This window comes from Petaurus breviceps, unplaced genomic scaffold (genome assembly GCF_028583685.1).
Source record: "Petaurus breviceps papuanus isolate PSGF00001 unplaced genomic scaffold, PetGlider_PUasm1.0 76, whole genome shotgun sequence".
NCBI lineage: Eukaryota > Metazoa > Chordata > Mammalia > Diprotodontia > Petauridae > Petaurus > Petaurus breviceps.
In genome coordinates, this window is record NW_027186473.1 from 46,455,218 (window position 1) to 46,468,536 (window position 13,319).

The 13,319-nt window shown below is 36.1% G+C and overlaps 1 long non-coding RNA gene across 1 annotated transcript in view; it reads right to left on the minus strand.

The window, feature by feature from the left end:
- Positions 1-387: 387 nt before the first annotated feature.
- LOC138175113 (uncharacterized) overlaps positions 388-13,319 on the minus strand; it is a 63,814-nt gene continuing 50,882 nt past the window's right edge. Inside the window, exons 2-3 of the long non-coding RNA XR_011171882.1 lie at positions 6,906-6,966; positions 388-973 (exon numbers count right to left, since the gene is read on the minus strand). This is a non-coding gene — a long non-coding RNA (uncharacterized lncRNA). The remainder of the gene's footprint in view (positions 974-6,905; positions 6,967-13,319) is intronic.

Here is a 13,319-nt window from a genome sequence, read left to right on the forward strand (position 1 = left end):
CTGTTAAATGCAGCTGATCAGGCTGACCTTGCTTGATCCCAGAGCTATAGATTATGTAAGAGTGATCAAAATCAGTTAAAAGAGGACTATTGAAACCAGTTTTAAAGGGAAAAGAGAGGAGAGAGGGAGAAAGAGAGGGTGGGGGAGAGAGACACAGAGAGAAAGAGAACCCACTTTCTGACCAAATTTACTACTCCCAGAACTTCCCTAGACTTCTCTATGGACTTTTAGCTATTATGCAAAACAACTCAAGTTTCTCAAGAATGTGCCTCCCCTGTAGCCTATAAAGCCAAGCCCAAGCAGCTTTCCAGAGGACTGCTGCTGTGAACAGCTTTAAGATTCTGATCACATAGTATAGTGATTTATTCATATATATTTATTCATATAATCTATTTATTCAGCAGTAAACTAAAGCAAAACATTCACAGAAACCAAAGTACAGCATTCACAATATTAAAACATAACAACTTGTCACTAAAGTAGCCACATAGTTTTCACCAAAATGGTCACATAGTTTTAAACAAAAGATATCATTCAGTAAGTCCTTAATTCAATCATCCTTAAGGAGCAAGCCTCCTGAAGGGACACAAACTACAAAGGTCAAAGTTTTCCACCCCTAGGTCACATTGTCTTATTTTCTCAGTCAAAAAGTCTTCTTTCTTCTTGATTGGAGATAAGTTTACAATCATCCTTAACTCAATCACCCTTAAGAGGTACAAGGCACAGAGTACAAAGGCCTCCCACTGCTAGACCACAGTAAATCATGATCTTCTCAGTCAGCATTAAGTACTAAGGAGAGGTCTTTTCATCTTGACTCAAGGCTGGCTCCCAAATTCTATGGTTGCTCTTCCATAGGTCCAGCTCCCTGGATTCATAGGCGGGCAGCTCTCAGTTCCTCATCCAGCTCCTTGTCCGGTTCCATATTGCAGCTCATAGTGTCCAGTCTACCTCAAGTCCTTCACTGTTTGTGTTTCTGGGAAGACAATACTTAACAACATTGATACACATTGCTGGCACTATCATCAATTCACTATCTGCCTGTGAAATCAACACAGGCCCACAAAGTCTGAGAACTCAACACAAATCATCAGTACAGTCCCAGGACCTCCAAAACCCTCCTCCACAACTTCTGTAAACAGACAACAAGAAAATCCTTTTTCAGGGCTTCCAGTAAGGTCCCAGGGCTTCTGTACAAAGTATTATGAACACAAATCAACACAGACAGGATACCACAAGTTTTCTTCTTCTCAGCTCTGCTACCACAAGTGTTACTTTCTTAGTTCTGCTCTCTCCCAGCTTGTGCTCAGCTTTTTATCTGGTCATTAACTCCTCCCTGTTCTGTACCCACCTCTTACATCCTTCCTGTTCCTATCTTTGGCAAGTCCCTCCCACTGGGGGTTTCACAAGTTCTGTTTCTTAACAAAGACTTGATATAATCATGAGCAAGGCTCAAAAGAAACTTGAACTAAAACAAGGTGCTAAATAATTAAATAGCTGAAACAAGGCACTAAGCACTTCTTTGCTTGCCATTATATATCCCAAAGAGATCATACAAGTGGGAGGAGGACTCATATGTACAAAAATATTTGTAGCAACTGTTCTTGTGGTGGCAAAGAATTGGAAATCAAGGAAATGCCCATCAATTGGCGAATGGCTAAACAATTTGGAACAATTCCCAAAGGGCTATAAAAATGTGCACTCTTTGACCCTGCAATACCACTTCTGGGCCTGTATCACAAAGAGATCATCCAGATGGGAATAGGACACACATATACAAAAAAATATTTATAGCAGTTCTTTTTGTGGTGGCAAAGAAATAGAAATTGAGTGGATGCCAATCAATTGAAGAATTAGTGAACAAGTTGTGGTATACGAATGTAATGGAATACTATTGTGCTTTAAGAAATGAGGAGCAGATGGACTTCATAATAATCTGGAGAGACTTAGAGAAACCGATTCTAAGTGAGGGAAGCAGAACCAGGAGAACACTTTACACAATTACAGACACATCATATCTGTGATAACTGACTTCGATAAACTGGGCTCATCTCAGCAATGCAAGAGTATAAGACAATTCCAAAGGGCTCATGGAAAAGGCTATCCACATCCAGTGAAAGATTTATGGATTTTGAATGCAGATTGAAGCAAACAAGTTGTTCTCTCTGTTTTTTGTTTTGTTTTGTACCTTCTTGTGCATTCCATTGGTTATAATCCTTCTTTACAATTTGACTAGTGTTTAATGTGAAGGCATTTGTAGAACCCATATCAGATTACATACCACCACAGCAGGGGAGAAGGGGGGAAACAATTTGGAACTCAAAAGCTTGTGAAACTGAATGTTGTAAACTAAAAGTTAATTAATTAATTGATTGATTTTTTAAAAAACACATCAAAAAAATATTTCGCCCATAAGACTCCCTCCCTGTTGAAATGTATTAAACCTTCCTTCATTCTGACCCTCTTGGACACTCTACTTTGGTGCTGTGTGGTAACCCTGGATTGCCATCCTTTTGCCTCCTTTAAAAGGCTTTTTGTTGTTACTACTTTGGTAGTTGTGATAGTAATGGCAATTAAAGATTCCCCTGTATTGGCTTGGTTTTCAAATTGATTGTATTAAAACCCAGAGTTTGTTAATCCCACCTGTGGGATGGGCTTGTTGATGTGAAAAGAAAGTCCTGAATTGGGAGGAGCTGGTGACGTAGATTTGGAGACACAAGAAAGAGGCGGAAGATCTTTTTTGGTAGCAGCACCTCGTGGAGAGAGAGAGACTAAGAGAATTGCTGGTGGCCGCTTTGAATTGCCCTGGACTTTTGAGACCTGCCCCCTGAGCTGCCAAGGACTGAGGAGACATGGCTGTTTTGCTGGTACTTTGTCTGTCTGTTTTGATGTTGTTTTGCCAGATTTGTCCACTGGTGAAAGACTGTCCTGTTGAAGAAGTCCTGGAACCTGGCATTTGGTTAAGAAGGCCTGAGACTGTCCTGCAGACAGAGAGTGAATACTGTCCACTGGTGAGGGACAGTACTGTTGTTGCAGGGGTCTGGAGACTGTCCTGCAGACAGAATGAATACTGTCCACTGGTGAGGGACAGTACTGTTGTTGCAGGGGTCTGGGAGCCTTTCTGTTGGTTCAGAAGCCCTGAAGAAGGATTTTCTTGTTGTATGTTTACAGAAATCCTGGGAGAGGGCTTTGCTAATGTGTTCAGGGGTTCTAGGGCTGTTCTACAGACAGAGGATAAATTCATGAAGGGACTGGCAATGTATCTTATGGCCTTGCTAAGCCTTGTCTCTCCAGGAACTAAGATTGCTGAGAACTTGCCTCGTGTCAAGATGAAGAAAAGACCTCCATTTGGGTATTAAGTGCTGTGTTTAAACTTGATGTAACTCTGGGGTAGATTCAATTGTGATCCAGGGGTGGGGAACTTTTGACCTTTTTGTGTTCTATGGTTGAGCAAATGAATGTATTTTACTTATGTTTGGAAACTAATCTCCATTTGAGAAGAGGGGCTTTGTGGTGGACTTAATTAAGGTATAGCCTAGGGGTGGAGAAGTATTTGGAACAGAGACTTTGTAATTGATTGAATGATTGGAAGATCCTGGGGTGGGGTAGTACTTGGAGATTATTTAATCACACTTAGTAAATGCTGTATTTTGAATGATGTCATGTTTTGATCTTCTCTGTTCTGGGTTTGTTACTGAATAAAATAGAGAGCACCTATGCTGGTATTTTGAACCTGGGAAGTTGCCTTTGCTTGGTATTACATTACAGTAGTCTTCTTTCTTTCAGGTTAACACTTCAAATTCCCATCTTCTCCTTTGACATTAGACTTTTCTGATAGGAAAATACAAAAACACTAAGGACAGACTGTTGAGGTGAAAGAATTCAAACACAGATGGTCTCCAAACCAAGTAAAGGCATTTATTTGGGGTAATGCACACATCAGGTTCTTCTCCTTAGGGGAGGCAACAGCCCAGTTGGACAAAGAGAGGTGTTTATAAAGAGGAAAAGTGTCGTGTTGGCAAGAAGATTAGGTAATCAGGGACAAGAGGAAGTAGTCTGTGTAGACCACATGTGGGATGTGCAGGCTTATCACTTATCTTGTGCCTAGAGCAGGAAGTCACTGTCTTGCGCGATTGGGGCCCACTCAGATACTGGGTCCCTGCCAGGGACATGGTCTTTTACTTAAGTCCAGACATACCATCAAGACTACAGAGATATCTTAAGAGTCTATTTATCAGAAACATGGCAGTTTGAGTATAAGGCAACACACCTCGCCATGTGAAGAGACTAAAAAGCTTAAGGCTCATCAACCTGGAAAGAAAGGGATACAATAAGAAGGGATATGATTGAAGTCTGCAAAAACATGAAAGGGATTCATGAACCTAGACCATCTCTGAATCTTGTTGCCCCTAGAGGAGCACTCCTTGAAGCTAGAAGAAGGTAAGTGTAAAAAGAATAAGATAGTAAGAGTGCAGCTTCACCCAGTGGAAAATAGGGAATTCACAGCCCACCTACCCCACCCCACTCCTGCACCAAGAGGTTGTATAGATTGAGAGGCTGAAAAATCTAAGATAAAAATCATGAATAACATAACCTCTAAGTTTGATATCAAGAAGGACATGACCTTCCCACAGCATGCTGTGGTGTCACTAGCAAAGATAAAATACTATTTGGCTAGACCTTTAGTCTCACCAAACATGGCAATTCTTGTGTCTTTCTGGTTATGGTTATATGGACCAAGTCCATATAACATAACTATTCTTGACATAATTTTTCATCAGAGAAACAGAATGCAAAGAAGAATTAAGTTAGTTAATGTCTTACTCATTTTATTAATGTTATGAGGGTTCTAGTCCTTGTAAATTTGTGAGGGGTTCAGATGGAACATTAATGAAGTACTATGAAAATCATACTATACAAATAAACAAGAACAGGTTCTGGGGATATTTGCTAAGTGGGGCTGCTGTAAATATCAGAATCACAATTTAAATTTTGACTTATTTTTGCCAGAATGTTAAATAGCACTATGGAAGTATAGCTGTCTTCTCACTGGTTAAAATGCCTTTCTGTGGCAAAAAGAAAAAACATGAAGTAGTAGAGACAGCTACATTTAAGCATTGTATACAATAACTTGAAAGTGGGAAGATACACTCCAAAAGATTTTCCTTGTAAGATTTTCCTCCTAAATTTTCTTTTATAAGAAGGAAAGCACTTGTGAATTGCAAAGGATAAAGTCATTAAATAAAATCTCATTTTAAGACTGAACCAAGCTGTCTGAATAAGATAATAGAAAGAAACCAGGTTCCTCTCAAGTCTTTGCAAAGAAACAATGAAGAGAAATACTAAAGACAAGATAAATCCATTAAAAAGTTATATAAGAAAATAAAAATAAGCAAAGATGTGTGCCAATGCAATTTTATGTTTTTAATTTGGGTTTTTTTTTCAATTATTAAGTTGTTTTTTTCCTTCCTCCTAGTTCCCACAACCTACTGGGAAGGAAGGAAGGAAAGAAGGAAGGAAGGAAGAAAGGAAGGAAGGAAGGAAGGAAGGAAGGAAGGAAGGAAGGAAGGAAGGAAGGAAATTATTCTTCAATCTATCAAAGCATATTTCCACATTGTTCACAACCAAAAATGTATTTCTTATTCTCCATATTAGACTAATAACTTTCTGTCATATGGTGGGCTCCTTTCTTATTGACCAGTCCTCTGTAATCAGTTGATCATTTAATTGATCAGAATTCTTAAGTCTTTCATTGTTATAATATTGATGTTTTAGTATATATTGTTCTTCTGGTTCTGCTCACTTCAATCTGCATGAGCTCATACAAGTCTTTTCATGTCTCTCTGAAGTCATCTTTTTCCTCACTCCTTGTAGTGCATTAGTATTCCATTACACTCACGTACCACAAGTTTAAAATATACACAATTATACACAGGATCTTTTATTTTGTCAGAGTATGAAAGCTTCCTCCACCATCACATATTGAGAATATACCTATGGCTTAAGTAAAATCATCATGGCACAATGGAAAGGATTCTGGATTTAAAGCCAGAGAGCATGACAAAGAAACTGAGTGACAATTAAAAGACGTGAAAAAAAACAACAGAACACAATGAAGAAAATGACCAACCTGAACTCTTCATCCTATGTTTGACACCAATACAGCTAACAGAGTAGTGTTCCTGCTTAGAGTATATGAATTTTAGCATATATTGTTCACGTTTTTTTAAAGAAAATTACTTAATTTTTTCCTCCTATAGATTATGGGAATGAATGACAAAACCATTTTTGGAAAACAATTTCAGAAGTATATTATTTTAATGGCTTATTTGTTGTTTTTAAATTTATACTCGCTCTATAATTTATGGAGTGTTGAAGCAATATGAATCCTTCATTAGGATAACCAATATGTAAAATAAAATTAAGACCTTAAAAACCCATAGAAGCAACAAAAACAACAACAAAAAGAGTAACCAGTAGAAAGTGGAATTAAATAACAAGAAGGCCAAGTGGAAAATCAGACTAGAGATAATTAATGAATGAGTCAAACTATTGGAAAACACAGAGAGTCGAGTGACAAAACTAGAAGATAGTTACAAAAATATCTGGATTACTGCAAATTCAGAGAAGAATCTGGACACTATATTTCAGGGGGGAAAAACTTTCCAATATTGATGAAAATAGCCAACAAAATACAAATAAAAGAATCCATAGTCTATCCACAAGAAATAACATATAACATACTTAGACATATCTTAGATAAACTCCGATGTTACAAGAATAAGAAAAAATACCTCAACCTTTCAAAAGAAATGTAAAAATCACTTAATAAAGATTGATAATTATGACCATAGTGGAATTTTGAGATAGACAATTGAGGATCACAGTAATCAGAATGTTATATTTACCAAAATCAAGAACCATGGGTCATGAACGCAGAATTATCTACCCAGCAAAACTCAGCAAGATCTATGAAGACAAGAAACAGATACATGAGAAGTAAATAGACTTTGAAAAGTTGATGGAGAGACATAAACATCTTAATTAACTATTTGAACTATAAATAATAAGATAAAAGGCCTTTCAGCCAAAGAGAGAAGTACTTTCAAAAAAAAAAACTAATATAATATAACACTGCTAACAAAAAGTGAAAATCTTTGGCTCATTGTAATGGCTAAACTTTTAGTAAGGGGGGAAGGGGTGGGTGACAAGAAAGATAAGAGAAACAATAATTCCTAAAATAAAAATTCCATCTTTCATAAAGGGCAAGTCCAAACAAAGTTCCCTACATAGCTATTAATATGAAACAGATTTTTTTTTTCTGAGTGATCCTAAGTCTGGATAAATAACAGATTAAACAAGAATAAGAAAGTATATGCTCCCTCTAAATAGAATAACTGAAAAAAAAGACAAATTTAACAATTATAACCCCAAAATGCAGAAGAGTAACAAAATGGTTTTCAAAAAAAGGATCAAATAATATGTTCCATAAACAAAACACATTTTTATCAGAAAGTTCTAAATAGATTCAAAATTTAAAATGAGTCTAAATTTTACCATCTTACTGCCAAAACAAACCACACGAAGAATTCTAATATTAGATAAAGCTGAATTCAAACCAGAAAGGATTAAAAGAGATAAAGAACATTATATAATGATCATCTTTATAATAACTGGCTTATTATGTGCCAACACTGTGCTAAGAGCTTTACAATTATTATCTTATTTGATCTCACAGCAACTCTGGGAGATAAGTGCTGTTATTATTCTCATCGTATAGTTAGGAAACTGAGACAAACAGAGGTTAAGTGATTTGCCCAATATCACATAGCTAAAAAGTGTGTAAGGCTGGACTTGAACTCGAGGCTTTCTGATTCTTGTCACAGAGCTCTAACCACTGCTTCACTAAGCTTCCTCTGTTTTATGCTAAAGAGTATATCAGTCTTAAAAATATATTTACCTTTAACAACTCTGTGGCAAAACTAATAAAAGAAAACGTTGCAACTTTACAAAAAGAAAGAGTTTTCAAAATAGAAGGTTTTAATTCTCCATTATCAGTACATGAAAAATACAAGGAAAAAAAAGAAAAATAAGAACTAAAGCATAATTCTCAAACTAGCCAATCAAAAAGTAGAAAACCTAAAAAAAAAAAACTAGTTTTGGGAAGAAATCAGAGAGACAATGACCCAGATGGATTTCACAAGTGAATCTTAAAAACTTATGAAGAGAGGTGGCTAGGTAACACAGTGAATAGAGCACCGGCCCTGGAGTCAGGAGGACCTGAGTTCAAATCCAGCCTCAGACACTTAACAAAAAGCTAGCTATGTGACCTTGGGCAAGTCACTTAACCTCAATTGCCCTACCTTCCCCCCTCCAAAAAAAGGCTAAAAAAAGAACTTATGAAGAACAAGTAATATCTATGCTGATAAGAACTGTTTGTCCAGCTCTTTCTATTAAGCAAATATGGTGCTAATCATTAAGACAAAGACAAAACTGAGAAATAAAAATAATAGATCAATACTGTAATTTAAAATTGATACAAAAATTCTAAGTCAAATATTCACAAAGAGAGCATAGTAGTACACCAAAAATGATTATCCAGTATGATCAAATAGGATTTACAAGTGGAATGTAAGGCTGATTGATTACTGGGAAAATAATAAATTAAATCTTATCAAGAACAAAAAATAAAGACTCCATGATGATATCATTAGATGTGAAGAAAACTTTCAATTAAATGAACACATATTTAAGTAAAAATATTTTAAAATATAGTAATAGAAGAATCTTTCCATAATGTAATAAAAAGCATAATTTTGAAACCATGAGTTAATGTTACATACTATTAAAATATTCTAGATCTACTCCTATACAAACAAGAGTTCAGGAGGAATGTTCATTCTTATTTAACACAGTTGAGAAATCTTAATCTAGGACTGGATTAGAGAATGTGTGGTGATGGGGCAATGGAGGCCATTCCATGTCACTAAGACTGAATGATGACTAGTTATGGTGATACATGGAGCTGAACCTGATATATCTTCCACAGAGCTGATCCTGCACTCTGGTCAATTCCAACAATGCATGTACTCTTACTCAAGGTTAAAAATGCATATTACATTCCATAGCCCACTAAATAGAGAACTCAATTTGTACATTTCTTAGGTCAGTTCTACGTTTGGGGATTTCCAGTGTCTGGGAGAGTGACAGGCTAACAGCACCACTTAAATATTGGTAAATGTTGGTTATACATTGTTCCCCTAGCTTATTGATTTTATGCTAAGAGAAAAACAACTGTGTGGTATCTTCTGCTTTGGTGAAGAACTAACTCCCTTTCCTCAGATAGCCAGGGTGATGATGGGACTCCCCAAGATTTGAATCTTTTGCTGAACAGGATTGGGCAGCAATCAATGACACTTAGTGCTTAAGGAGATATACAAAGGACCAATACAAAGACAACTACAATACTGACTGAAATCAAGCAAGAATTGAACAAATAAATATCTCCGGCTTGTGATGAGGTTAAGCAAATATGGCAAAAATGGTTGTACTTCCCAAGTTAACTCATAAATTTAAACCAATATAAATCAAAATATCAATAGTTTATAGAATTAAAGTCATTAAAATTTGACAAAAGAAAGAATTATGGGAAAAAATATCAGAAAGAATTATGGAAAAGAAGACTGGCAAAGTGAGAATTGCACTACCAGATATCAAAATGCTATAAAGCAATAATTATAAAATGTCTAGTGCTGGAAAAAGAATGGAGAAATAGATCAAGGAAGAGAATAAAGAAACCAGAAATAGAATTGAAAGAATATAATAAAAGTTAGTGTTTGATGAACCCACACAATATAGAATAGAATCATTCACTAGTAAATAAAAATTTCTGGGAAAACAAGATAACTATATGGTGAGAAATTAGTTTGGATCCACAACTCCCAACATACAAAATAAACTTTAAATAGATCAGACGTCTAAATGTGTTTTTTAAATCATTTTAAAATGTTGAGGTAAAAAAATGAATACCATATTTATCACAACCATGGAAATGAGGGACATTTGTTCAACAGTCAAACAAATAGAAGAACTTGCTAGGGAAGGATCAAGGAATTTTTACACAGATAAAAAGTACTATCTTTAAAATTAAAAGAAAAGAAACATTATTTACTGGCATACAATCTTTACATGGAAGCAGCCCTCCCCCAGCCTTTTCCATCTGAGAATTGCCAGTTACAATTAAAAATCAATATCTGAATAAAATATATCACATAATGGTCTGACAACTAGAATCTACAAATAACTAAAAATGCATATCTATAAGACTAATACTACACATTTCCTGATGAAGTAGTAGTCAAAAGAAATGAAAAATTTACGAAAGAAATTAAACTGTTAATAATCATGTGAAAAAATGCTCAAAGGCCCTGTTAATCAAAATGATCTTAAGATACCACCTTATACCAAATAGAATGTCAAGTATCACAACTCAGTGTTGTCAGGGTTAGTGGGAGACAGGCTTTCTAATACATTATTGATGGTCTAGTAGACTAGTGCAAACATTTTGGAAAGCAACAAACATATCAGTATGCAACATGAATCACAAAACTATCATACCTTTCAACCCAGCAATTTCATTGCTAGGACTCTTTCCAAAAAAAATCATAAAAAAGAAAAAAGGATCTATCTGTACCAAAAATATTCATAGCTTTTTTTATTTTAATAGAAAAATTAAAAAAAAAACTGGAAACAACTTATACTTCCATCAATGACTGGATAAAAAATATGGTATATTAAGGGCATGTAATGGAATGGTGTCCTAAAAAAGGGAAGTATGAATTATACAACAATATATAAAAAGACCTGTATGAGGTGATGTGAGGGAAATCAATACAGCCAACATTAAACAGAGGGGAAGGGAAGGAAGGGGAAGGGAGAATGGGAGGGAGGCTAAGGATTCCAGGTTCTACTGCATTTGTTTTGTTTGTTTACTTTATAGTTTATTTATAACTATGCTTGCCGATTTTATAATCAAAAATTTATCTCATTTAATCAAAAGATTATGCATCTGAAACCTTTGAATAAAGACATTCATCCACTAATTTGAACATTCAAGAGTGTGATTTGATAAAGCAGCATTTTCAACTGCTTTAAGTAAGCTGAAAATGTAAATTACCACATAAGCTTGGGTTTTTTTTTGTTGTTTCTTTCAGAAGACAGGCTGCGGTTGTGTGTGTGTGCGTGTGCGTGTGTGTGTGTGTGTGTGTGTGTGTTTTGTTGAAGTTTTTCTTTTTAAGATTTGGAAAAACAACATTTGAGGGGCAAGGATCAGCCCTGTACATGTGCCTCTGAAAAATGTTTTTTTGGTGTGTGTTTTTCTATTCTCATGACGTTTTTTACTCATTTCTCACACCTCTGCAAAATGGCTTCCAAACTTACCATTCCTCAATTGAAACTGCTCACTCTGAAGTTACCAATGATTTCTTTTCTTTTTTTTAACCTCTCTTAGAAAAATCACTTTAGCAGCTCCATGGACTTTATTTGTGCGCGTTACTTTTCAACCATATAATAAAATCTTTGACTATGTGTTCATTAGATCATCATCAGAAAATTTTAGTAAGCACCTATCTGCACATGTGTTACAGTAAACAGTTCCATCTTTTGCTTCTGGAAACTTACAATTAATGACAGGGAAGAAGGCAGAGAATTTAAGAAACAAATTGCATTCTATTTAAGAAACTGTATAAATGCCAGGGTGGCAAACCATAAAATTGGGGAGGGTTTAGAGTTTGGGAGAGAAGGCAGTTATAGAAGAGCATAGACTTAGAATGATGACCACTATTATTTCATATCATCTGCTTATCTGGTCAGAGTGAACTCAGCAGTTATTCAACCTATTTCTGTCTACATGTTCCTCCCCTTCCCCAGGAGAGGAAGAAGCCCAGTCTGACCAGGCATTATCACATACAGAAAGAACTATGTACCTATTCAGTTTGGGATGTTGGTGGTGGTTTTTTAAATTCATCCCATACAAAACTTTAATTTATTGTAAATTTAACACATTCTAACAGAGGTCTGATCAAGAAACTTCTGATGACTGAAACAGAATTAACCAAATGAATAAATCTTTTCCTGAAAAGAAGAAAGCTTCACAAATCCCTGAGAAATGACAGCTATTTTTTTTTTAGTTCTATCATCAAGCTGGAGGTATTTCTGGAAAGCAAAAAGGTAATTGGAAAATATCAGGATTAGAGACCACTCCCATTCCTACCTAACCTAGGTCATTATCATAGTCGATGGCCAATAAACATTTATTAAGTATCTACTGTGTGCCAGGCATTGTGCTAAGAGCTGAGGGTTGTGGTTGTTGTTGCTGTTGTTGTCATTGTTCAGTGGAGTCTGACTCTTCATGAGATACTGGGGTGGTTTGCCATTCCCTTCCCCAGCTCATTTTACAGATGAGGAAACTGAGGCAAATAGGATAAGTGACTTGCACAAGGTCACACAACTAGTAAGTGGGAGGTTGAGCTTAACTCTATCCATGGTGCCATCTAGCTCCAAGTGCTAATGATACAAACACACACACACACAAATGAAACAGTCCTTGTTTTCATGGAGTTTACAATATAACAGAGTAGGACAGCACATAAATGAAACATAAAGGTATGAAGGTTACCTGGGCAGTCAGGATACCTGGGATAGTCAAGGAAATCAAAGAAGTCAAGAAAGTAAAAAATGAGTGCATCTGGATGGGAAATAAGGAGATTTCATCATCTCAAGCCTGCACTTCTATGAAATTCTTAACTATTCTTTTTTAATCTTCCCTCTTCTAATGCATCCTGTTTGCCATAGCCAAATTTTAGAAACACCTCTATAATTATTCTCTTGTTTAAGAATGTACAATGCTTCCAAACCACTCACCACCTCACATCTAACATCTTTGGCTCACCTTGAAGGTCATCAGTAGTCTAACCTCACACTACCTACCCAAATATTTCCTACTGGATCCTCACTCTAGTCAGACTTACCTCCCTCCTCATGCATATTTCCATCTCCACACTCTGACACATTCACAGACATTTTCTACTAATTTAAATCCTAAAGTCATTGGGGGGTTTTTTCTTCTTTTTTTCTTTTTCTTTTTTTTTTTGAGGGGGGAAGATAGGGCAATTGGGGTTAAGTGACTTACTGAAGGTTACACAGCTAGTAACTGTTAAGTATCTGAGAACAAATTTGAATTCAGGTCCTCCTGAGTCCAGAGCCCGTGCTGCCTGGTGTAGCAGCAAGCACCCCAGTGTCCCCAGGGTGCCTGCTCACACAGG